Source organism: Passer domesticus, chromosome 4 (assembly GCF_036417665.1).
Source record: "Passer domesticus isolate bPasDom1 chromosome 4, bPasDom1.hap1, whole genome shotgun sequence".
Taxonomy (NCBI): domain Eukaryota; kingdom Metazoa; phylum Chordata; class Aves; order Passeriformes; family Passeridae; genus Passer; species Passer domesticus.
Genome location: NC_087477.1, coordinates 32,883,066 through 32,910,512, shown reverse-complemented (window position 1 = coordinate 32,910,512; position 27,447 = coordinate 32,883,066). Strand labels below are relative to the sequence as shown.

Here is a 27,447-nt window from a genome sequence, read left to right as displayed (position 1 = left end):
CAAGTCTCTCTGTTGTGGCTGACAGATCCATTGTTTTGGAAGCATGTAGCTGTCATGGGAGGTCATGATCTCCCAGGCGTGAGGCAGTCCCTTCCCTACTTTGGGTTGGGCTTTGAAGATAAAAATGGTAAATTTGAACTTGGGTGTGAGTGTGTTTGACAGAAAGCCTTCCCTTGCGCTCCTTCTAAGCTTGTGCCAGCAGACAGTGGGCACTGCAACAGCAAACTTCAGATTACAGTGATTTCTATTAAATATTAGAGTCTAATAGCTGAAGCCAGCTGAGTCAGGGCCCACAGTGTCTGGGATAATGCAGACACATAGTGGCAGTCACTTAGCCAGAGCACTTAAATTTGACCTTGTATTCCTTCCATGATGTCCCCTCGCTTGTCACCAAAAAATGTCTGCAGTGACACCAATGTAATGCTAATGTAGTATGGCCTTAGAAATTTTATCTAGAAAGTTCCTCAAAGTGAATCCCATGTAAACACATAAGAAACATACATCTGAGGTTCATGTCTGCTCGTATATGACAAAATTAAAGAGAACCCACACCAAAAACGTTTATATTACACCCCTGATGTGGATTCTGTGTCTTCCTACAGTGTGCCTGTAACACACACCATTGCTGGGCATATCACCCCCCTCTGCAGAGGGGAGAGAACACAAATATAAATACAGGCAACATTTGCTACCACTGTGCTGACAGGCACATGCTCAGATGGTCCTGACTGAGCCCTCCTTGCAGTTTTCTCAGGAACCAACCCCGCCGCATGGTGTGTGACTTCAATTATCAGGGGTTTTTTCCTTCCTGCACTGATGCTCTGTCATCTAACGGGTACCAGCAGAGTGGATTAGAGCTGCCTGTCAGCTTTCTCTGCCTGTGTGAGCTCACAGAATAGCCTGGGCTCGGCGAGCTGGCCCTGCTCCTCTTGGCAGAGAGCTGAGCTCGTTTCTGGCAGCGCATCGCCCTGGCACACGACAGATGTGGGGCTGCTCTCACCCCGGTGCTGCTGGGCAGCCTAACAACAGAACTGGCCCTGCGCTTGTCCAGCTTCTTCTGCTCTTACAGTGGAAGGGGAATAAAGAATATTTGTGGGGATCTATCAGCACCTATATGAAGGACTCTACAACAAAACTGCACTGGAGTAGAACAATGTAAAAAAAACCAAACCAAGCCCAAACAACTGAACAAAACAAACCAAATTCCACAGCATTTAAGGAAAACAACTTCAAAAGCAACAGAGTTATGCTGCTCAAAACCTGGTTAACAATGCCTGCACCCAACATCACACACCTGCCTGCTGCTCCCCAGCCTGTCCCAGCAGCTCAGGCTTCAGCTGAATGCTGCTCATAAACACAGAACCAGGACTTGGGAAAGGCAAGCAAATGGAACCATTTGTGCTCCAGCATGCTCTGAGGCTCCTGAAGGAAGCTGCAAGACAATCCCTCTGCTGTCCACTGTCACACCTGAGAGTTGCTGGATCTCTGCTTTCAAAACAGACTCCCCCAGCATGTACCCCCTTGGATTAAGGGCCAGAGCTGGACACATTGATCAACAAACGCTGCCTAAAATGTAGATACAGCTGGAAAGGAAGCCTGTTGCTGTCCTGCCAGCGCAACAGGCAAATCCTGTGGGCCATACTGGGGGTTGTGCAGGAGGCTGGCAGTCTGCTGGAATGTGACATCACTGCCCAGTGCCTCAATGGGCACAGTGCACCTGTGGCAGCTCTGCACCAAACAGGTTTGGGAACGAGCTGGGCACTAGAGTCTCTCTGCGTCCTTGAGTGTGCCCTGAACAGCAGCATACAAGGATCACATTCCCCCTCAGACAGGGGGGGATGTGGCCTCATGAAACCAGGCAGAGGAGAACATGAAATTATAGTGGATCAATGCAGTCATCTCAAAGGCAAATTTGGGTAAGTCAGGTGTAAAGGAACCTTATTGGCATTGTCTGCCCCTTGTTCACCCATAAAAAGCTTAAATTAGATAAGATTCCAACCACTACTTATTTATATGGTTTCTAAAATCCAAGCAAAAAACCTTGCTGTTTAGAGATGGAAGAACTGTACATGGTAGATGCTGTTTGGTGGCTCAAGGTACTAGAGGAAGCCTTACTGAATCAAGCAGAGCCTCCTGGGAGATGCATTTGCTAAGAATTCCAATATGAACCCTCATTCCTAACACGGAAGTAGATTTTGTGCTGCTTCTCCTTACTCAAGCGCACTTCTGCAGACAGAGAGTTGCTCTCACAAGAGCCCAGAGCAGCCTCTGCCCTCACTGGGCAGCATTTGCAGGTCAGCAAGCTCGGGATGGGGCAGCTCCACCACTGGGGAAATCTCCAATGGGAACCCAAAGTACTGCAGCACCCCAGCCACTACGGTGGAGAAGGATGCTCTGTTTGGAGGCAGACGTTGTGGGTTTAGATTTTAATTTCACAGAACGCCATAAAAAATACTATGGGACGTATAATGAAGACATGAGACCTTAAAAAATCTAAATCGTTGGCATTTCTTGTCAAGAGGAGTGGAATAACAGTTGTGCCCAGCTTTTCCTGCATCACTATCAGGCACAAATGGTACAACTTGTCTGCTTTTTTCCTTCTTACACAGAACAGAAATGCTAGTACTTGCAAGTACATGAGAAATAAAGAGCTGCTGGTAAAAGATTAATGTCTTACAATGCTGAATTACTCAGTGCAAAAATTGTCATTCCTGCTAGTAATATAATAATTTTTTAATTTTAACTAAATAGTATTTTTTTTTGGTTAAAAAAATATTGGTACTGAGTTAAGGTTTTAAAAATTAAAATTCATCCATTATTTAAGTAATTAATTACTTGGTTGAGTAATACTGCCTGGAAGCTGCTTCATTGCATTATCATTGTTACTCTTTTATAATCCTGCCTTCTCCTGCTGTTTTATGGCATAGGGAAATGAAGCCTTTGGTTAGCCCGGGGCCTGGAGTTTTCCAGGTATGGGAGATGATGAGAACTGCCATCCATGATGGAAAAGGAGCCTTATCACTGGGGAGGAGGATGGATCTGAGGGGTTGAAGAGCATGGGTAGCCGTGGTGGAGAAGCCGGGGGAAGAACCCCGACGCAGAGGAGAGGACGCCTTTTGTGAGATCCTGGTGCGTGAACAAAGGGATGGGGCAGAGGGACAGCTCCCAGCCACAGCTCCCACTGACCCACCGGCTCCAGCAGGGCCTGAATTTGTTGACCTTCAGTGCCTAATTCAAATGTTAACTAAACACTTAGGCTGTGTGTTTGAGGAAGGTATTTGGGGAGCTGCTTTGAATTTTTATTTTGGCGTTTTATTTGGTTGGCCATCTTTGGGTTTATAGCACAGGCATGACTGAAGATCACTGCTGACAGGTTTCAGTGTAGGAAGAGAAAGTAAAAAAAATTTCTACTTTGGAGCAGAGACTGGGGAAAAGGAGCCTTGCATGCTATGGAAAAGGAGAAAGCAGAAAAAATAGCTTAAATCTCAACCATGACAGCAATAAAAAACGTAGTTTTTAAAGTACATTAAATGTAAAAATAATTTTTGTAGGTCAAGTCAAGAAAGGATGATTATTTGAGAATCAGTCTGGGACAAGAGTAAGTAAGCTCACCCAACAACGTACAGCAGAGAAATTCAAAAAAGAAATGAAAGGGAAAAAAACCCAGAAGAGACAAACTGGGAAAGGTCTTCCAGTAGGACCAATACTCCAAACATCTGTCTTCTCAGTTGTTTTCTTTTATGTATCTTCCAGATTTTTAAACTAATTCTTTTATAGCCAAGAGGGCTTAGGGAGTTTTCATACCTAAAACTCAAGACAGACAAAATGCTTTCTCCCCTTTAAATGGAGGGGAAAGTAATGCACAGGTGCAATCATTTGTTCAAGGTCCCCCAAGGAAGTCACTGACAAAGCCAATTAATGTCTTGCCCACTCAGCCACAGTGCTCTGCAGTGAAAGCTCTTCCATGTGATGTGGGCTAAATTCATTGCAGGAGCCATGCCCTCAGATACTTTGAGTTTGTTCCTCAAAAAGATGGATAAAGCACAGACAACTTATTTTTATAAGTGTTCTGAAACTTCATCCTAGCTCAGAGCTTCATCTTGCACCAGTGCTCCACCATCATATGTTACATTTATGTAGATGTATGTATCACGCCATAAAATATCCTGGTGATGCAATATTTCCATTGTTAAGCTGTCAGCAAAACCTTGACCTTTGCTCCTTCCAAAACAAACTTTCCTGTCAATCACTATCTTGTTATACATGGATATGACACTAGACCTGCGAATAACAATCTCGCTGATGGACAGCTCATCTGCCACAATTCTCTCTTTAAATTGCCCAGAGTTTAAACCCTTGAACAGCCAACCAACCACACTTGCCTCTAACCTGAGAGCTACACTTGAAAAAAAAAAATTAATAGCCACACAGACTCTAGTTTTCCCAAAGCAAACAAGCAAGTTGGAGAGTTGTAAGCATCTGAGGCTACACCTGAAAAGTAGGGGAAATAGAAAATGTGCAAGAAAGCAGAAGGTGATTTGGTATAGCTCCCCCCCCCGCCCTCCAAGGGGGCTGATATTTAAACTGGGAGATTTTCAGCACATGACTTTTAGCAGCTACCAGTTTGGAGGGTGTGGGGAGGGTGGGGGGAAGCGAAATTAACAGTAAAACATGGATTTTAAAATAGCTGATTTCTAAACCAATTGAGTCAGTGACAAAAGTCAGAGTTGTCTGGGAGCCACTGCAACTCCCACCAGCTTGGTGCAGTGACTCTGTAGGAGACCTCACACCTTCTTTGTCACAGAAGTGGTAGTAAAGAGGTAACACCATTGTTTCACATTGCATTTTTGCCACCCAACAGCAGAGTGTGTGGTTAGAGGCAAACGCTTTGACTTCAGGTCACAAGGTAATTTAGGATGAAAGGGAGAGCAAAAGCTCCTACAAATCCTCCTCCTAATCAAACCTCCTACACAGATCAGGGAAGGAGATCAGACCAGGTTATTTATCCAATCAGATGTTGGAAACCTACTCATTTTGGTTGAAAATTATCTCGAGTACTTTTGTGGAGTACAATTGCCAAAGAACTCTGCCACTGCTACCTTTTATCAAATAGAAGGACAAGAAATTACTGTGATAGAGGAGGAAAAAAAAGATTTGTTCATCAGGATAAATTAGAGAGGATATGCCTGTTTGAGCCAATCAACCTAGCTTCCAAACAAAATATATTTTTGTGCCATTTTGTGTATTATGCTGCCAAGAGGGCATCAAACAAGCTTATCTGTTTCTGTCTATACCACTCATGTGCTCATTCCAACTAGAAAAGCTTGAGATGACTAGTCAGCAATCATTCAGGCTTATCATCTTCCTTTAGAAGCTCAAGAAAAGCAAAGTCTTGCAGAAGTGCAGAATGACAGGGGTCTGTGCAGCAGAACCTGTTCACACCACAGTCCCCCAAAACTCACTCATCTCCTGGCAGCTCCTGCCCAGCCAAAAGATCCTGCCCTCTCCCACGCACCAGACACAGGCAAATGGAGCAGAAGAGAGAAGGCTATTGCTGCCATGTAGTGCACTGAAAGGGCTTTGGAGAAGAGCAGTAAACATTGGAGATAGGCAGAACGCTGTGCTGCTGGCACCTGTGGGGGGTTTTCAGCACCACTCAGTTTAACTCATGCCCTGGCCAACAGGATTCCAAGGAGAAAAACTCTCAAAATACACACTATTGAGGAAAAGACCCAACGTGTCACATGCTGAATGATGCGGTAGCACTTACTAAAGAACCCTATCAGACACTCACATCATTTACATGTGCCAAGACCATTTAACCTCACAGCTTCCTTTGAAGTGCTAAGGATTTCCTTCAGGTGCCCGGGGATTAGAAAGGGGATTATCTCCCAAGGGGCCACAGTGTAGCTTTCCCTTCTGTTCTTGCATTGTCTCCCTCACACATACTCCCTTAGCTCTAACTGCAGCCCATGCACCAAAGCCAGGGAAAGGGAAAGCTTTGGACAGCAGAACATGGCTTGCTGATTTGCTTTCCTCCCACTTCCACCAGCTTTGTAAAGGTAACTGGTTATTTCTGTGTTAATGTGAATTCTCAAGGTGCAGGGCAGAGACAACACTCCTCAGCTTTATATAGAAAGAATTAATGTCCTTGGGCTCTCTGAAGAATGAAGGATTTGGGTTTAGGGGAAGGCTGAAGTTAAACCATCCACCTCCCTGCACTGCAGAACTTGGTCAGCACGGGGACATCACTGCCCTTGGTCAAAATCTGGAGTACAATCACTGGGTATCCTCTCAAGTTTTGACTCAATACACACTTTGAGATGACTTTTTGAAGCTGCTAGGAAACTGAATTTGGGGACAATAATTGTTATGTTAGTTTAGTTCTTGCTGTATAAAGTACTAGAAGTTGAAAGGTACTGGCTGCTCTTTGACACTACCAGACCCATTCCTGCTTCTGTGCAAGGCAACAAAAACCATGTTCCATCAGCTACAACAGGAACAGAATCAGATACAGCCAGGTGGCTTGCAGGACAGGTTGTCACATACCTCCCCCAAGAGCTTAGCCACAGGGCTCCTCCAGTCACACCTCTTCCCTTTCTACAAACCTCTTGGCAAAAAAAAAAGTCTCATATCTCAGACAACAGAGACTCTACATTATTCATCAGGACCACACCAGAGGTCTGTATGGTTTATAGATCCTCTAATTTAGAACAGGGAGGGGACTGAAGATGGAATTGAGAAAGAAGGGAGAAATATGCTAATCTACATTCAGTAACCATAATACTGTAGACACGCTACTGTAAGGAGCAGTATTTTGATGTCACATCAGAGAAAATGCACTCTTACTAAACAAAAAGTTCTGAATTAATGGAAGATGAGAACTAAGAACTATACCCTGCAAGGAATCCAAAGGAAAAAAAAATAAGCTGAACCCACTGAATGTCATACCTGAAATATTAGAGTCAAAGTTGTGTTGTTTTTCTGGGTGTCGCTTTCAGATTTGGGAAATTACAGGCCCCGTGATAAATATTTCAGGCAGTTGATTACAATGAAAAGTAATTAACCCAGCTATAACAACAGGTGTTGTATGGGGAAATGCTGGCTTTTATCATGAAGTTGTGGGTGCATGTGCTAAATGCATTCGTCATTTTCTCCTTTCTTTTATTCAGAGAATGCCCTGGGGAAAGCATTCTAGTGCCAGCATTTATAGGATATAATGAAAACCCATTAAATATGTATATGACTGCTAACAACAGTGTAGAGAAGGAGTAACTTAACTGTGGTTATGTAAAGCTGCCTGCTCAGCTGGCTTTGGTGGTGGTAGGAGCTGTAGCAATCCCATTTGCACTCCTTCACCCTGTACTTAGCTGCTGGTTTTGAGCTGAGGGGAGAACTTAATTTTGGTGTCATTTCATTTTCCAGTTAGCAAATGCACACAACAGGATTCAAAGCTTGGCTTGCTTTAACAGAAAGAGTCCAAAATACTCCTAAGTATGAGCATGGCTCTCTGTAAATAATTAGGGAAGAAAGTTTAAAGTGGAGCAAGGAGCTGTTCAGAGAGCTAACACACAGCACACATGTGGGTTTAAATGGTGTTGCACTTGCTCAGAGCTTGCTCCTGACAGCCAGACTCAGGCACAGACTCAAGAAATGGGGAAGATGATGTAGCCAAAATTGGATTCAGATTTTTTCACTCTCTTTTACACAGAAAATACCAATGGACATGTTGCAACCTCCCCCCTCATCACCCCCCCCCCCGCCAATAATGCAAAATAGATGCAGAATCTGGACTCTTCTGCTCCTCTCTGCATTTGGAAGGAGATGAAGGAGCTGTGAGTCTGCTTTTACTGCTTTCCTCTAACCTGATATAACCTTCCCCATTCTCTGAGAGTCTTGAACATGAGATGAAATGCAGGTAAAAGCCAGAGCAGACAAGACAGGTGAGATGCTTTGGTAGAAGAGCAAGGGAAAAAAACCCCACTGATTTTACTGACTCAAGCTGTCTCCTCCTGCAGTGAACAAGAACCCCATCCTCTGCTTTTTTGCAAGAGATGTCTTGGGCTGCCTGGGCCTGTGCAGGATTGGAAAAGGGTCAAGAGAAGCAGTTTAGCACAGGGCATCCCCTGTGCATACCAATCCTCGCAGCCTCTGAGGAAAGGAAATCTCCCAAGTCCTCCAGGAGGAAATGCACACATTGGTGAGCTGCAAACTCTCTGATCTCAAGCACTTGGCAGTTCCTTCCCCTTTATGGGTTATTTCTCATTTAGGAATACAGAGCAACATGAAAAAGCAAAACATTAGTATAGATTGCAATCATTCTCCTCACCAATGCTGCATGAATTCCCTAAAGAAAAGGGCAAAGGAAATAACATTTACAACAGCCCTTGTTATTTTTTCTCCAGAAGGAATAGATACAGGGGGTGTGTTTGCAAGGCGGGTTTGTTTGTCTAAAGATAAACAGAGTCATCTCCCTTAAGCCAGCTCCATTATTTATGAGGGAAGAGTTTTCAGCCCCTAAACAGCCTTAACAGCCCCTGAACATGCTCATAAAGGGTAATGCTCCTGCTGTCTGAGGCTGCGCGAGTTCAAAAGTCATCTCCCACTTGTGCAGAGATCGCCGCTGCCTCATAAACTGTGAATTTACGGGGAGCAGGTTACATCCACTGACCCCTGGAGACAAAAGCTGAACCTGACACTGATTATTTAATATCTTCCTGACAAACGAAGCTCAAAACAACAAAAATATATATATATTTAACTCTGGGCATTTTTAAATCTGGGCTTTCGGGTTTGGGTTGGACTTTACAATTATGGTTGTTTTGGGTTTTTTTTGTGGTGCCTGCTGTGTTATTTCCCATGCTCAAATACGCACAGAAGCATCTTACTAGAGAAGAAAAATTTTTTTAAAAGGCATTTTCCTTATCACAAATGTAAGGTGGTTGAAAAACGCTTCAGTCACATGAAATGAGTGTAATGCTTGTGGTGGCTTTGACAGAACAGTTTGGCAAGTGGAAGAGAAAGAGGAGGCAGTGTGAGGCAGGTAGAAAATCTATTTGGGGGTAAAAGCCCCTTTCCCTCTAGCAGCTTGGGTTTCCATGTTAAGCACCTATCTCAAGCCTGCCACCTAAACAGCCACAAGGAGCTTGCAATCCGAGTACAAACACATTTATCTGCCAGGTAAGGCTGCTTGGGAAGCCCATGCCTTGACACCTGAAGATTGGCTGATAATTTTAATAAGGTCTGTTATCTGGCAGGGCATTGTTTGCCCCTGATATTCGGTAACACCTTGTTGGTGTGTACATACACACTCACACCATGAGTGTGTTGGAAGCACAGCTGTCTTCTGGCAGCAGGAGCCTTCCCCTTGCAGGGGTTTCGGCCCTGTGCTCACACTCCTGCCCTGCCATCAGTGTGCCTGGAGCTTCTCCTGCTCTCCCAGCTCAGAGAGGCTCCCCGGGAGGCTGCTGTCCCACCAAGCAGTGAGAAACAACTGCAGGAGAGCAGCTCTCTGGATTAACCAAACCCAAACATGGGAAGGGAAGGATGGATGCTTCCTGGGAAGGGCCTGGCTGCCCATCGTCTCCCACAGCAGAGGCTGTTCCTTGTCAGACCAAAGAAGGTCCTGCCCACATCTCTGCCAGGGCTTTCTGCACATCACCACATGGAGCTGACAGACAGAAGGGCTGGTCAAGAGACTTGCTATACCCCTCTCAAAAATGTATATATTTATATATTTGCTATATAACAAAAACAAAGCGTGTTTGCTACATAACAAAGCATATGTATATATGTGTTTGCTATATATACACTTTCTATACCTCTCTCAAAAACACAAACAGAAATGAAACCCAAAATTAAGCAAACTTAATTTCACTAAGAAAGCGAAGTATCTGCAATGACAGTTAAATAAACTGCATGTCTGAAGCTAATAAAAACCAACCCATTTCATGTCTTTGGGGAAATCTTTCTCCTTGTTTATAAATTAAAAAATTACAAAGATTTTACCAAGTGTCTGTTTTAGTATTCTGTATCCCATAATTTTGTTCCTAGTCTGTAAACAATGTATCCTCTGTTAAATCTGGGCCTAACATTCATAGGCACGGAACATGGCCAAATTCTTCACAGGCTGAGATGCCATTTCTCTCCCTCCTGGAAAATCTTGCTTCTGAAAAGCTCAGTGGCAACAGCTGGAGCTGAAGTAGTGATAGATACCTCTATGTGCCTGCTACAGGAGCATAAACATCTGGGACTGAACACCCCAGATTGATCCAGACTTTAGGAATACCTCATTATTTCTCTTCCTGCCTCCACCTCTCAAAAAAACCCTAATTCCACAAAGACCCCACTGCCTTATCCCAAAGAGTAGTCTAGGAGCTAAAGTGGTATCTGGGAAGCACTTGAGATAATAAAAATAAAATAAAATAAAAAAATAAAAAGCAGTGTAGGAAAAAACACCCCACAAACAAAATAATAGCTTTGTGTACAGAGTAAAATATAAACTGCATGCATTAAGGGGCCAACTGATCCATGCATTCAGTAGGTTAGTACAACAGCACTTACCCAGAAATTGAACTAAATAACCAGCAATGGCAACTTGTGCTGAAGAACTGCACTCTATGATTATGTAATTAAAAAAATTAAAAAGACTTCAAGCATTTAAAAACAAAATATTAGGAAGTGTGTTTTTGTGACAAAAGTTAATCTGACACCCTGTAACTTCTGAAATCTTTGTCTTTCCACCTTTTACATTGTTTATAAAATACTTATGGTTAATTTTTTGTACATAACTAGTGCAGAATGCCCTTCAGAGGGGTGCACCAGCTCAACTCCCACACACATGGGAGTTTTATTGTTTCTGGAAACCAACTGCTAGAAGACTGCAAAACTGCAGAGTTTTTTTCTGAGTTATTATAGACAGCAGTTTATATCTAAAGAGAGCCTTCTGGAGTTGCTTTTAACAAAAATCAAAATTAAAAAAAAAAAATCACTTCCGTTGGGATAGGTTTTGCTTTTTATTATTTTTAAAAAACCCCAAGCCAATAAATGGACAAACAATTCTTCTGTGCCACTGACTCAAACCCCACTTCAGCAAGGCAGCAGGCACAGAATTTGTGGCACAAGCTGTTGAGAGATGCTGAAAGCACAGCCCTGGCAAAATAAAGGTTTGAGGGAATCTATCTGTAGTATTATTTACAGACAGGACAGCTGTGCTGGTGACTGAAGTAAAACACCCTGACTAAATATAATCTGAAGCCAGAGATAAGTAAGTGTTTCAAAGCTGCGTCCCTACAAGAGGCACATGTTCAGCTTTTCATGCATCACAATGGATGTCCCACATGAACTTTTTTCTTCTTCAGGTTTCCTTCAGCCCCCGACTGTCCCTGTCACCCTGTGCCAGATGGGAAGTGAGAGCTAAGCCGATCCACCTCTTTGTGGTGGAAACCCCCCGAGCTTCAGCTACAGGTTACTGAAGCCTTCATGAAAAATTCAGAGCTGGTATAACAAGCTTGCTGAAAGTAAAATGCGTGTCACATTATCCACCCTCCCTTTCTGCTAGCCCTGAGCTACCACCGCTGAGAGGTGGAAAACGTGCCTGTAACAAACTTGTACAGGGATACAGATGCAAAAATGAATGTTAAACTCCGTCCTCTTTCCACCTTTAATTTTAGCAGTAAAATTAATACAGTGTGAAAATTAAGGAGCAATAAAAGAACACAGAAGATTGATTTATAGACACACATAGAAGAAGTGGACATTGAAAACTGCTAAGTTGCTAAAAAGATTGTGCTGTGGAAGTAATTTGTGCCTTTCCCTGTAGTTAAATCCCCATTGTCTCACATTAGATATCATTTATGAGTGGTTGCATGCTACTTAATTTGTAAAACCATTTCAGAGGTAAATTTCATGCCTATTAAAGGCGTTATTTGCTTTAAGAGATCAAGCAAAACAGTGGAAAGCAGAATGGCCGGGTAGAAATCAGCTTTTTCTTTGGGCCCAACCCTTCTCTGTACTCTTTTGCCCCCCGAGGTGTGAGGGGACACAAACTCCCAGCAGTTACTGAGGGTCGGTGTGCAAGCTTGTCCCTGCTTTCCAACGCCCCAAATCCTGGAGATGGGCCCTGGAAGCAATAAAAACAGCATGTGGCTCAGTTCAGGAAGAGACTGTGGGCTCAGGGAGGTGGGGAGCAGCCTTCCCCCTTTCAGCCAACCTCCTGCCATATCACACCCCAAAACCTTTGCTTCTTGCCTCCATATCTGAAAACTTGTGTGGAAAATAAATTAATAATAAAAAATAGTGATGTGGATCAACCAGAGAGAGGCTGTGCAGGGATATAACCAGTTTTAACCAGAAAAGGAAGGTCAAAGAAGGCTTAACCCCCTGATACACAATGCTGGAAAACTGGTAACAATGGATGAGGGAAAGACTGAGATACTCAACAACCTTTTTTGCCTGTCTTCAATGATAACTTCTCTTCTCACACCTCTTGAGTGGATGGGGATGTGGGGAGCAAAGTCTCTCCCCAGGTATGTAAATACAAGTTCATGACCACTTGAGGAACCTGAATTGCATGCATCTGTGGGACTCTATGGGATGCAGCCCAGAGCCCTGAGGGATTTGGCTGATGCACTTGCTAAGCCACTCTTCTCGTGATATTTGGAAAGTCCTGACAGTCAGGTGAAGTCACTAGTAACTGGGAAAAGGGAAATACTGTACCCATCTTAAAACAGGATAGAAAGAAAGAGCCTGGGAGCTACCACCCTGTCTGCCTCACCTCTGTGCCTGGGGATATCATGAAGAAATCCTCCTAGGAGCATGCTGAGGCACATGGAGAGCAGGGAGGTGATTTGGGACAGCCAGCACAGCTTCACCAAGCATAACTCTCACCTGACCAACCCTGTGGCCTTTCTCAATGTAGTGACTACATCAGCAGATAGGAAAAGAGATACAGGTGTCATTTATCTGGACTTCTCCAAAGCCTTCGACAGGGTCCCCCACAACATCCTTCCATAAATTGGAGAGCGATGGGGTAAATGAGTGGATTGTTAGAAGGATAAGAAATTGGTTGAACAGTTTCATCCAGAGGGTAGTTGTCAATGGCTCAGGATCCTGATGGACATTAGGGACAAGTGGTGTCTCTTAGGGGTCCATACTGGGACCAGTTTTATTTAATATCTTGATTAACAATGTAGACAGAGGGGTCCAGTGCACCCTCAGCTAATTTCCAGGTGGCCCCCAGCTGGGTGGTGCAGTTGCCACACCTGAAGGATGGGATGCTATCCAGAGAGACCTGGTCTGGCTCAAGAAGTGGATTCCTGGGAATATCATGAGGTTAAACAAGACCAAGATGCTGCACCTGGGTCAGGGCAACCCCAAATATCAACACAGGCTGAGGGATCAACAGCTTGAGAGCAGCCCTGCCCAGAAGGACTTGGGGGTGCTGCTGGATGAGAAGCTGGACATGACCCAGCAGTGTGTGCTTGCAGCCTAGAAAGCCAAGCCCTCCTGGGAGAACAAGGTAAGTCCTCAAGGAATTTTACATGCTGGCTCCTGTTGTGAGTAAACCTCACATCTGCTGTCAGTACAGATGCTGAGCAGAGCCTTCTCTGTGGGATGGCAGGAGCGGGGGTGGAAGGGACACTTCAAACATTCTTTCTACACTAGTTCCTTGCAGAGGCTGACACAGCAGACAGAAAGGACCCAGGAAAAGGCATTTGCAGCTGCATGGTGCCTGAGGGAAGAAGAATTCAGAGGAAAGAGGACTGGGCACACAGCAATCAGTGGATTTCAGTAACTATAAAAAAACACAGGACCTGAGCATGCTGCACGCAGCGTCCCCCAACTTCACAGCAGGATAATCAGTACTGCCTACCTTGCCCTAAACCTTTTTCCTGGGAAGCAAAGGTGGGTGCCCAGCTGGGGCTGAAGCCTGAGAGCTCCCCTGCTCTCCAGGCAGGCGGCAGCACTGCCAGGCTGGACAGCCCTTGGAACTGCCTCAGCCAAGACTGGACACCAGGTGGAACAGCAGCCCTACAAGGCACCCTAAATGTGATCCCCCTAATGGTTAATTGTGCATCAGAAAGTAGATTCCTGGAAAGCACCTCCCTTGTAGTCCATACAGGCAACAAGTGCTGCTCCATGGCATTTATAGCAATTAATTTCTCCTGGAAAAACAGACCTTTGCTTTTATTAAAGAGCACTTGGATTAAGGCGTAATTGCATGCTTGCTTGGAGAGTTTAGATAAGAGGTTTTAGGCTAAGAGTAGATTGTGCAGCTATAAGCAGTGTTTCTTGCTTTTCCAATTCCTTCTTTTCAAGAAAACTCCAACATAATAATTTCTGCATGAGTACTCACTGATAGGATGCCACAAAAGCCTGTTGTGTACACAAGCTACTACAACATGTAAGTACTCTCAGACACACTGGAGAGAAAGCACATGACCACATCTCTTTCAACTTACTACTTCCTCCTTTTGCCAAACTCAGACACTAAAAAGAAGAAAAGAAAAATACTGAGCATTTTTGTCCTATACTCCTCTGAGATTTGTCACGTGTTTTTACTCAAACTCGAGGTTAAAAACAATGCTTGCAACAATTTTGCTAAGTTACATCTCTTTTACTGATATTTTGTGAAGCTCTGTCTTTTGAAGTCACATCCATCAGATCCTACTCTGTTGTCAAACAGTGCCACAATTACGGTAATGGAAGTGATTAATAATTCACTGGCATTTTCTTTTACGGTGTAGGAAGGCTTGTGACAGTTATGAATAACATTCAGCTTTGTTTGCTCAGGATTTTTTCCTTATTTTCCCCTATCTCTGTTATCTTACAACATAATTGTCTCCCTACCTGCCCTGGCTGCTTTTACACACCCTCATTGTTTACAAAATGAATAATTAATGGCTGATAACCTGCAGCCAAATCCCTCCCACCCTATTTCTCCTGCTTGGTCTATGACATTTTCTAGTTTATTCCAGCAGCTTGGTTTACAGAACTTGATATCCCTTACATGTTTGAAGAAGAGAAATAGGATCAAATAAAAGTGTAACAAGGTGAAAGTTCACGTTAACCTGAGCTACAGTACTTGTAGGTCATTTTTGTAGCATTTGTTATACAGAAAAATGAAATAGATCTAGACTTATTTTGTGAAGCAAATTAAAAATCCACAGCCCTCCTAGAGCAGCAAGAAAACCACTGCAAATGCCTTGCCCACTTTCTGATGCCTTGCCTACTTTCTGAAGCACTTCTCCCACTTCAGAGCACCAGCCTACATCACCCCTGTCCCTCAGTGTATCTTCCCAGCACCACAAATGCCACTTGAATTCTCCAGCTCTCCTGGCTCAGCAAAACACTCACGTCCTCTTATCACTTGTGTTATCATATTTTGTCAGTCAATGCACAAGCCTCAAAACGTGCTCTTTGCCCCAGATAGTGAGAGATAGCTCCCAAAGTCTGTGGAGCAGAGCCATCTCATGGGCACATGCAGCCCTCCATGCGGGATGAGCTTCCACTTCCCTGCACATCGACAAAAGCTGGGTCGGGGCATGCTCCCTTTTACTTTCCTGGGATGGCCCTGGCTTCTGAAGACTCATTTTTAATTTGATTTTCCAGCTCAGCATCTCGGCTGAGACCTGACTGTCTTCTTGCTTCCATTGCCTTAGCTCTAGCAGCATTTGGCTGGAGTCACACGCAGGCATCACGGCGCACGTGCTGGGCCGGCCCAGATGTGTCCCTCAACACCTGCACAAGGAAGCTGAAGCTGTCCAAATTGCAGGTGAACAATAAACTAAAATAAATAATAATAAAAAAAGAAGTTCACGTGATCCAGACTAGGCATGCCATGAAACTCAAATATTTGGCATCTCTTTTTCCCTCTCAAGCTGAAGTTGCATGTATTTCTTTTGCCATCACAGGCAGCCAAACTTTGTAACCAGAAGCATCAGATACCTGTGCTAGAAAAGTGCACACCAGTCTAGTTTAAACCTGCTGAAGGGGGCTTTTGTTACAGAGCAGTGCTGATGAGCTTCATATTTTTCCACAAACAATACCCATTCAGCTGGGAGTCTATGAACCAGAAGAGAAAAGCGAGTGCCACTGGTTTTGTTGGTGGGTCAAAAAGCTAAGACAACATACCTTTACAGTTCTTCCAATGATATATTTCCTGCAAACAACTACAAAGCCTGTTAAAATTGCTAACATGTATATAATAAAATGCATCATATACTGTAAACTTACTGACAAAAAGATGATAAAATGAATCAAATTAAAAAAGCAAAGCTAAGAATTAATAAAATGCACATAAATTGTAAATTTGGTAATTTAGAGTTTACACTTTAATGGGAAAGCCAAATTAATGCCTGCTAACAAATAAAAAATGAAGACTCTCTTAATTCAAATTTTGGGCCTGATCATCTGTGATGGCCTTAACAGAGGGCAGAATCAGATTTCTGGGCTTTAGCAGCATTTCTATCAACACAATCAGCTGGTGGTCAATCCTCTGCCTTTTGAGAGGTGGGAATTAGTCAAGCTGGCTGGAAGGTCATTGCTTTGAGACTTGACTTTGTTCCAGCATCCACGCATTGGAAATTCAGAGAGAGACATGATTTTCAACCTGCCACCTTCAGATTTCTGAAATGAAATCTATTTTGCAGGATGCCTGTGCAATGAGAAAAATTAGTTTCTGACAGCAGCTACCTGCAAAGTCCCAGGCTATGGGTACATCATGCTGGGTCCAGACCCTACCACTGCTTCAAACCACTATTTTTCAGGCTCCCTCAAGATAATCTAAGAACCCCAGACCACCCCTAGGGACTTTAATTCCCCCAGGGTAATGATGATCCTGGCATTAGGGGCATCCCCCAGAGCCACTCACACTGGAACATCCTAGTCTCTGCTTCTCACAGCTGAATTCTGAAGGGCAGAAGATCTTCAAGCCTCAGAACCTTTGACAGAGAGACAACCTACCTACATCTCAAGGAATGGTACTTGACCCTGAGAGGTTTTCTGCAGAACAGTTTGCAAAACACACTACAAAGCAACATTCTCCCCTCCCCCCAGTTATTTAATTAGAAAATTCTGAAAAATTTACTTGCTTAAAATTAGATATTAGACAGAGGGGCACTTGAAGAGGTTATCAGGGAAGGATGGTAGAAGATAAGAAAACTGTCAGTGGGACATGCACTATTGGCACTATGTTCAGGTTATCACCAGCCAAAATACCATTGCTGGTGTCTCATTAGGAGGGAATATCTGATAACTGATGAATGAATTCTGATAATTTCTGCTTCCAGAAACCAGCATGTAGTGGTAAGATGTTGAGCTATGAGCCAGAAGATGCTGGCTTACTCCTGACAGCATCACAGAGCTTATAAAAGCAGCTCTGCATCAGATCTTCCACATCTAAGGCAGAGATGATAATTCCAAACATAGCTCAGCAAGATATTTAGGCATTCTCCATCCAAGCACATCACAGGACTTACAGTTTTAGCATGACAGTACTATGAAATACAAGCAAAGTATGAAGCAATTTGGTGGGACTGTTGAAAGGGGAAGAGAAGGAAAAAGGGAGAAAGCTTTCTGCAGACACAGGTGAACGAAAGAGGTCAATAAAAGATGGCCAAGGTATACAGCAGATGAAGAGAGTCTGAACATTTTTGTATGGAAGGTATCAAGAGACACATGAAAACTTGGGATGAGGTGTGAGAACATAAAAGATAGTTGGAATGAGGTAACTACAAAACTGCTACATGGAATGAAGGCCAGGGAAGGAAGATTTTAGAAGGATTTTGGAGTAAGCAACACTATTCTAGTCTAGTCCAAGCACTACTTGTCTGGTCTAGTCCAGATGCTCAAGAAAAGCGTGGAGAATCAGGAGAGAGATAGGAACTGGGGAAAAAAGAAAGGAGTTATGGCATCATCATAGCTATATCTTCAACCAAAGAGTAATAAGTTTCTTAAACTATCAAAGAATGAAAGTATTTCTGTAGGAAGATCTTGTACTAAGAAAATAAATGGCTCCCTAATCTCCAATTAAGTCTAAGAGCTAAACATTTATATTCTTAGAATTAAAAAACTAAATACTTACAAAGCACCTTCTAAGAAATATAAATAATACTCTAATTCTCCAAAGAGGCTTTCATAAAAGGATGCTTAGACTCAGCAGTTAAATAATTTCCACTAACAAGACCAGAAACATACAAAGACATTTTGAAAAATTATATCCACCTGTGTCTCGCATGCAACGTATGGGGCTTTTTTTGTAGTCATGTTATTGCCAAAGTACCCAAGAAATGAAAGGAACCTATCAAGGAATTACGTAATTTTTGTCTTCTCTTTTTGTGACAAAAATTATGCACAACAGTTCAAATGGAAATTCTTCCTGTGTGTTTTATTCCAGCCATAAAATACACTTGATAGTAGCACTGAAACACAAGGAGTCACATTTATGCTGTGCTCACATGGCTTTATGCCACCTGGCCAAGAGACATTGGTAAGGCAGTCGAGCACACACTGTCGTGCATGCTCAGCTTTTATTGCCCAGTCAGAAAGCCTTGTTTGCATCATTTTGAAAGGGAACAGAACTCACTCCAAGACTACCCCAACCTGGACAAAATTAGAGCCAGAACACAAAAGAACCTGAATACCAACCTACCATGGTGGAAAAATATTTAGCTGTTTCATTGACATTTCCATATTCTACTCCCATTACAAGCAGGACTACACCTTTCAAATCTCTTGATACCACATGAATCTGCTCTTTAGTTATCCAATTTAAAGTCTTTTCTTAGGAAATATTTAGTGCATCTTTTCAGACTGGAAAACAGCACACACATACATGTGTGGAGCTACCTGAATTTTCAAAACAGGCCCAGGAATGGACTGGGCTCAGTACCACATGGCAAGCTCTGCCTGCCCTCCTGCATCCCAATCCGCCAAGTGAATAGATATTCATTTGTGCAGGAGGCTTTTGGACCAGCCCTTCTGGCTGTGTAGGAGAGGGCAGACACCTACTGCAAACACCATTGGTTTGGGGCCCTCTGGTAGGAGTTCCACACAGAGCTGGAGCAGCAGCTCTCTCGGTGGGCAGCAGCTACCGTGACAAAAGAAATTGCTGTGCTGGCCATTTAGCAGTTGGATCTGCTACAGAAATGGGAATTAAATACATTTTTAAGGGAAGGAGGTAATTTTTCCTATTCAGTTTGGGGGTTTTTTTTTGTTTGTTGGTTGTTTTTTTTTTTACAATAGGGTTCTGTCCCACATAACTCGAACAACAGAAATGCTCCTGGAAATAAGTACTCTGATACTTCCGTAAGTGTCTGGCAAGGGATCTACTTCATCCTGTGTTTTATGACTTAGAAGATCACCCAGTTTTCAAAACCTAAATGGAAAATATTAACTTTTACAAGGTCCTGTCAAGACACAGCATGAGTTGGCTTCTGTGCAGTGTGGAAGAGAACCTTGAGGCACTGATCCCATGGGTTTCACCTGCTCTAACTGCCTCGGGATACATTAATACACAGAGTGCATAAATGACTACCAGACATTCAAAGCCACCACCCTTATCTGAGTGATCACAGACTCCTAAATGAGATCCCTATAGGCCTCCAGCTGTGTTTGTGTGAGAAGGGTTCTCCAGGCCCTAAAGATGTCCATTTGAAACCACCAAAGCTGGAATTATACAGCAAAACATCAAGCACAAACACAGAACACACTAAGAGTGTTTTAATACTGTTTTATAACATCAGCAACAAGGGCTTTTGCTTCATACATGGGATCCTTGTTTAAATTGCATTACATGGCCTGTTTTAGTTTGTTTTATGGGCACATCCTGTACACTCTTGCACAGTTGAGCAATCCCATCCAGTTCTAAAGGTTTATTTATGAGCATAAAGATGACTTATGGTAATAAAGAGTTACACCCTTGTCGTTCCAGCACTCACCTGCTCTCTGAGGATCTTATCATAATACAAACAATGAAAAAAAAGATACTCTGATTCCATTCTGAGCCCTGCCTGAGCAAAGCAGAGAAGGATAAACAAGGACCCTCCCACAGCTTCCAATTCCTGTAGTGGTTTGAGGCCAGAGAAGAAAATTTGAACTACAGTTCTTAGAAGGATGAAACATTCTGGTTTCACAGTGGATTCAAGGCTCACACTTGTGCCATTTTTTTCTTTCATAGAAATTAAACACCTGCTTTCAAATGTCATACTTCTATTGTTTGTTTGGGGTTTTTTTGCTGGGTTATTGGTGGCCTTTTTGTTTGTTTTGGTTGTTGTTGGTTGGGATTTTTTCACACCACGAGTATTTATTTCTATCAAAACTAAACTCTTATGCAAAACTAATTTGATCGACATAAAATTCAACTGCTTTGGAATATAACTGCAAATTAAAATAAAATATAGGGATTGATTCAGGAACTGGGTTTGCAGTGATAAGCCTCCATGTTCCTGTCCCACTTTTTTGTTTGTTTTTTTCTCCCCTATAGAAAGTACACCTGGCCTTTGAAGATTTTAACCCTGTTTGCTTCTTGTCTCTCTGGGATGGAGGCCCTGCTGCAGCAGAGGACAGATGAAGATCCTGGGGGTACAGCCAGCTCAGAAGGAAATGGATCTTTCCCTACCAGTCTTTCACTACTGGGATTCTCCCTACACAGAGACAATTCAGGGAGAGGTTCCTGCCAGTATAAATCCAACTGGGCTGTGTAAACACAGAGAAGGACCAGAGCTCCAGAGAGAGATTGCTTCCTTGTGATAAACTAAGCTAATAAATAAGTTTTAAAAAGACCAAGATGTCGAATGTTGAGAACTTTAAAGAAGGATCAGATAATGCAAAAATTATGGGTGATATTCTGGAAAAAAAAGAAAGTTACTTTGCATCAGCTAAAGCAGACCATAAGAAATCACCACTGTGCCACCTGCCTAACAAGCCAAGCTTCTATGCTTCATGTACCACTGAAGGCTTTTGGCTAAGGATGATATATTAAAAACACACACTGCATTAAACAGGGGTGAAAAGGTTTGCACTGAGGTGTTTGATAGGGCTGATTTTGTGGTTTTGGGGTTTTTTTTAAGAGTCTGTATTGGCAGGAAGGGACTAAAGTAGGAGAGGGGAAAAGGAGGAGAGAGAAAAAGGAAAAAAATTACAAAAAAAACCCCCAAAAATAATTTTAAAATTACAAAAAAAACAAAACAAAAAAAAAAACCAAAAAAAAAACCAAACCCCAAACCTGAAAAAAACCCACAAAAAGAAAGAAAAAAAGAGGGGAAAAAAATGACTGGGAAAAACAAGGGGAAAAAAACAGGGGGAAAAACCAGAAAAAACCCCCAGGAAATAAAGCAGGAAAGGAAATAAAGCAGGAAATAGGAAAAATGTAAAAAAAAGGTTCAAAAAAGTACAAAAAACAAGGAGAGAAAAGGGAAAGAAAAAAAGGGGAGGAGAAAAGGAAATTAAAAGGGGGGGAAAGGGGGAAAAAAGGGGGGAAAGCCAGGAAATCAAAAAGGAAATAAAAGGAAATTGAAAAAGGAAATTAAAAAAAAATGGGAAAAACCCTCCAAAAACAAACAAAAAAACCTAAAAAAACAAAACTGGAAAAAGGGGGGAAAAAAACACGGAAAAAAAAGAGGGAATGGAGGAAAACAAAAAGAGGAAAGAAAACAAGAAAAAAAACAAACAAACAAAAAAAAAAAGACGAGGGAGGGAAAGAGAAAAGTGAGGAAAAAGAAGGAAAAGAGACCCCAAGCCCCCGAGGCCTCTGTCGGAGCCGGAGCCGCTACCATGGACAGAGCCCGGCCCCGCCCGGCGCTCCCGGGTTTATGGCGCGGTCTGGCTCAGGCTGGGCTGCCTGTGTTGATCCAGGGCATCCTTCGGAACACCTGCCTCCCAGCGCCAGGCCGTGCAGTTCAGTTGCAATAAAAAGTTCATAAAAGAGTTTATGGCCGGGTGCGTAAACCTAAAATTTTAAATTAATCAGGGCAGCAGCTCATAGGCAACTTCAAAGGCTATTTTTTTAAAACATAACAGTGTCCTTCTATGTGCAATACAAAAGCTTTGTGGCAAAATACCTTTTGTTTTAGTCAGATTGCTTCCTGCAGAAGCAATTAAAATATAAGCCCTGATGGATTTTCTTTTCTGGTATACAGTATACTCAGCACAGGGGTTGTCTGTTATGGATTTATCTGTTATGGATTTTGTAGCCCATTACTCCTGAAAGACATGAGTAACACTTATTTTTCCTAGATAATGTGATGCTAAAGGGAAATCTGAATTTGGACACACTGCAGTACATACAGGGAGAAGGCAGTGACTCCATGTTAAGTGCTTGAGAGGAGAGAAGAAATTTAGAAACAAGTTTAGAGAGCTAATAGAAAATATTCCAATTCCCTAGTTTGATCTAAAAGCCCAACTTCAGTAAAAAAAGGAATTAAATTTCAAAAGAAAAACTCTTATATTCAGTTGTCCTGTGCCTAGTGTACACACGTGATACCAAGTGCATTGCTGAAGATGTTATTTCATGACACTATTTACATCCTTCACAGAATAAAAAATTCTGAATACATATCACTAGACAATGAGATATTATAATGTCTTTTAATCTTAGGTAGAGTTTCAATAACATTTAAAATATTTTCTGAGAATCTCCCTAAGTAATGATGCAGATTCTTCTGGTTGAATGAATGGTGTTTGAATGTCAAGAATACACTGTTGATGGGGTCAGAATTGTTGATAATGCTACTCCCTTTCTTCATCATAGTGTGGAGTTTGTAACGCTTATAAAATGCCCTGAAAATACAACTGGTTGAATATTATATTGTGGCTAAATGAGAGTTTTATAGAAACACTAAGCTTTCCATGGAAAATTAAAAATGGTCTTCTAAATCAGGTGATCTTGATGACAGTGTTGAATTGAATATTGAATATCCACCAATTTTGTGGTACTCCAAGTTGTGCTCAGGTCTGGCTGAGTACTGAGAGGGCTTCGAAATATCTGTGCTCTTTGAAAAAGCCTATCCATGCTCTGGAACTTAACATATTACATATTACTCAAGGTTCACTGTTTCTTAAGGCAAAAGCATGTATGGTGGTATGGTTGCACAAAAATACATATTGGGCTGGATGACAGATGTGTCACTGCTTCTGGGGTAATAACCAGGAAACTACTCATGGTCATGGCTGTTGAAAAGCTACCTAAAGTAATGGAAAATAAGGGGTGAGGAAGGGAAATTTCAGCTTTGGATATACCTTTTTAATAATCCTTTGCTTGATTTCACATGCACAAATACTTGTCCACATAAATGCAAGTTGATAGAGCCCCATTGCACATGTATTAAAATACAGGCTTCACCAGTAAAATCTGTGGCATCACAAAAGTATCCCACAAGAGCTGTATTCTCAGTTTCCAAACCCCTAAAATATTACTGTGCAAGCTAGAACAGCAGCTGCTGGCAATAACCACAGATTTATTCTCCAGACCATTCTCTGGACACGCTGCAGCACCTCAATGTTCTCCTTGCAGTGAGGGGCCAGAAGTGAACACAGCACTCCAGGAGTGGCCCCACCAGTGCTGAGCACAGAGGGAGAGTGTGAAAACAAGCATTTTGATCTGCCCAAACAGCATTGGTGTCCCTGCCTGTGTGAGGACAGCTAGAGGATCCTTAAAGTGCCCTCCCACCCAAGCCACCCTGTGATTCCTTGGTTTGCCAGCCATTAGCAGAGCAGACAGGAGGAGCTCCTGCACAACAGGGCCTGTATGCATTCAGAGGGGCAGCCCCTGCAAAGCAGGACCTGACATTTGCTGTTAGCACATCTCCTCTTCTCCATGTGCTCCATACCCATGAAATGTGTGTAATGGCCAGCACAGGCAGATTTAAGCAACGCTCTCACATTTCTTTTGATGTCTCATCAGATTTCCTGGTCTTTCCAAAGACAGAGAGGGAAGCTGTTTCTCCCAAGCAACCTTTCCAGTTCTGTGCATGAGTATAGCCCCAAATATATACCAATATGGTAATTAACTATCTCCTGGCTCTGTTGTTTCTCTCATCTTTTCCATTTTGGAAACCTCTGCTCAGCTTTCCTATGGTCTATTCTTCTGGTTGAACTGTTTCCATCATCCGACTTGGATCATGTTTCACTTCATACCACAGCGCTGAAGGTGGGAGTTCTTTCCTCCAAAGAGGTGAGACCTTCCTGAGTGCAGAGAAGGCTTATGCTGATGGAAATCTGTCACACTCCTCTCCAGTACTATGTTCTAAAAGGTTAACATTAAACTGCCACCCAAAAACCCTTGCCCATAGTATAAACAAAAAAATTAAAGACCCCTTTTTCAAAATCAGAGTCCTACAGTAATTTTCAGTAACACTTGATGAGAATTTAGGATATTCTCTTCCAGTGAGGATATTAGAACTCATGGAATAATTCAGCCATTTGTTTTCAAATCTCAAAATGCATGAAGGGGAAAACAAAAAGTGTAATGAAAGAACTGTCAAAGGGAATAATTAAATGAAAATAACAGAAATTAGGAGAATTTCTAGTGCTATATTTTCAGTTACATTAATTGACTTTTATCTGATTAAATATATTGATGTTGGTACTGTAGTAGAAACACAAACTGTTTGAATGCACTGATTTTGCTGGCTTCCTTTTTTTCTCTAGGCATAATTATAAAATATGAACTTTACATGAGGAAAAAAAATTAAAACCAGCAGGGAACTTTCTCCCTCCTGAAATCCCTATTTCCAAAGGCTGATGGCCCAGTCCTCCAACAGCTGCAGAATCTCCTAATGAAAATGCCTTGTAAGCCATTCACAGAGTATGAATTTTATGTGATAGCAGTAAACACAACAAGTTTAATATCTACAAACTGGATATCAGGACAAACAGGAGAGGCTGGCAAGCAGAGGTTTGATTTTGTTTGAGAGAAATGAAAGAAAAAAATTAATTAGAATATATTCTTTTTTTCAGGCAATAGAAAAACTGAAATCTTCTGACACTGCATTTCCAATAATTTTTCAAAAAGCTGCAAATGTAGAGTTAACATCTTGAAACTTCATGTTTTTACATTTCTCAGATTTGAGGTATTGAAAATCAAGAAGTTCTATCAAAATAGATCAATTAGTGAAGGGGGAAGGGAAGCTTTTTTTAAAATAATCTGTTGGGGTTTTATTTGAATAAACAAATTAAGGGTCTGCCAGAAAAGGACACCAAGCTATTTGTTTCCAACATTTCCTGCAGACTTTGGAGAGCCTAATTCAGTTTGGCCTGCTGACCCTCTGTGGAGGCCCTGATCCTGCACCTCCATCTATTTCAGGAATCTGCAGGTCAGTTCCCTACATCAGCTCCACACATATTGTACACAAGATGTGCAAGGATAACAAGTACAACTGCCAAATGCACCCACAGATATCACTTTAGTATTCTAATAAGTCAGAGTTTTCCCTGTCTGCTAAGCACCCAACTGCCACAGAAAGAGCTGAAAACCTCTGAGTACTCAGCAGCTTTTGAGGACCAAAAACCTGGCTTTGAATGCTCATCTTTCATTTCTCTTGTTTCTATCTTGGGGAATAATTTTTTTTCTTTTTCCTGGTTTAAGAACACTTGAAATTATGACCACAGCATCTCTAAGGTAAGTTTAGACCCACTGCTTTCTGTTGGAAGATTCTATTTACACTTCTCAGTTACTTAGAAAAACAAAAGGGAAACCAAATATAAAAATATCATTTCCAGATATCAGTTCCTCAGGGTCTGGGAAAAGTTAGTGAATTACCAGTAGAAGAGCTATGAATTACTTTGTAAATTCTTGTTTAGCCTAAGATATACAAAGGTCTATGTCCCTTACACACACCTCTATAGTGGAAGAGCCACACACAGGGACCCTTCAGAGATGCCACCACAAGTTCAGGTTCCAGAGGAGCTGGAATCCTAGAGAATACCTGTGATGGAAGTGTCACCAAGCACCAGAGCAGCCCCAGGCAGGTGTGTGGCAGAACAAGGAACTTCCAGCGCACTGCCAGAACCTCAGAGCTGCTTCAGCTGCACTGGACCACACCCCAGCCCCTGGTGGGGCAGCCCAAAGTTGAGAAACTTCCAGTAAAACCACAGCACAGAGTATTCATACCAAACAAAACTGCCTTTGCTCCACAGGTGCCTCACTCCTTCACCCTCAGCTTTGAGCACTGCCCAGTGCAGTTCCCCTGAGGGTGTCAGGGATGGGGTCAGCAATCACAGGCAGCAGCAGTGCTCAAGTGAAGTAACCCCATTTACTAAGCCTAAAATTACAGCCAGCAGTGCTTCCAAGCTTTCACTCTCTTTCCCAATAGGAAAATCCTAGGAATACAACAGCAATTCAGAGCCTTTCTTTCCCAGCTGCCATTCTCATAGAACCAGCCTTCTGCTCTTCAAGACTTTTTAAAGAAAAAGCTTTCATGATATTCTACAATGCAAAGAGGCAGCCACCAAAGCGTAGAGCAGGGAAGAGGGTTAATTGAATGTTTTAATAGTCAGGTAATAGCAGTATAATTGATTTAATCCAGTAATCTTTCCACAACCAGAGACAAACAACACAAAAATTTGCTCTGAGAGTACTTTTGCAAAACATTCTGGTAAGCATTGAAGCATAAGAATGTAATTCAGGCTGTATTCATCATATCTTCACTACAAACAGCAGCAGCAGTGCCAATACCAGAAAAAATAAGAGATATTCTTCCTACCTGAGAGGTGACTGAAGCTGGTAGGTGCTGCATGTTCTGCACATCAGACTGTGCCTTACAGGGTAAGTGAGACTCTCACCCATGACAGTGGGGAAGCTCCAGCAGGAGCAAATTAAGCAGATTAGAACTTAAAGAGGGAACAATCAGGAGAACCATTTTGCTTGCAGAAGCCTGCATCCAATCACCATCCCTCCCAAAATAGTGCTCAGCTTTATCCTATATCAGAAAATTGACCTCTCCCTCCCTCTTGACCCATCCTAGATAACAGGCTACAGCTGGGGTAACACAAACTGCTCTGCACCCTGCTTCCTGGGGCATCAGGAATAGATGACCCTACCAAAAACTGTGTGAAACATATCTGGAGTTGTAAAGCCAGCCCCTGGCTGAACGTTCTCTGATTTGAGCAGTCTTGCAACTGGAAATACTTCTGAAGTAACTGGAATAAAGTGTGTTGTGTGAGAAGGCCGTGGCACACATTCCACACTCATCCCCTTTGGCCCTGGGCTCCTGCTGTCCATACCAAGTCATTTAATGTTTCTGGGCCTTGTGTCCTTCTACACAGACAAGATAATTCCCCCTAGGCCAGAGGAGATGAGGGACTGAGAGCTATGAGTAGTCCCTGTGTGAGCCTTAGCCAAGCTCTCAGCTGTGCCATGGTTGTACAACCCCACCACAGATCATCACAGCTTGCTGACAGTCAGCATTCAGGGGGACCTTCATGTGACACTGGCCCTAAGTTCAGCAT

The 27,447-nt window shown here is 42.6% G+C and overlaps 1 protein-coding gene across 2 annotated transcripts in view; it reads right to left on the bottom strand.

The window, feature by feature from the left end:
- Positions 1-26,847, bottom strand: part of SMARCAD1 (SWI/SNF-related, matrix-associated actin-dependent regulator of chromatin, subfamily a, containing DEAD/H box 1) — a 118,230-nt gene extending 91,383 nt beyond the window's left edge. For both annotated transcript variants that reach the window (XM_064416960.1, XM_064416961.1), the window contains exon 1: positions 26,703-26,847. The gene's annotated coding sequence lies outside the window, so the exon portion shown is untranslated. The remainder of the gene's footprint in view (positions 1-26,702) is intronic.
- Between the last annotated feature and the right edge of the window lie 600 nt (positions 26,848-27,447).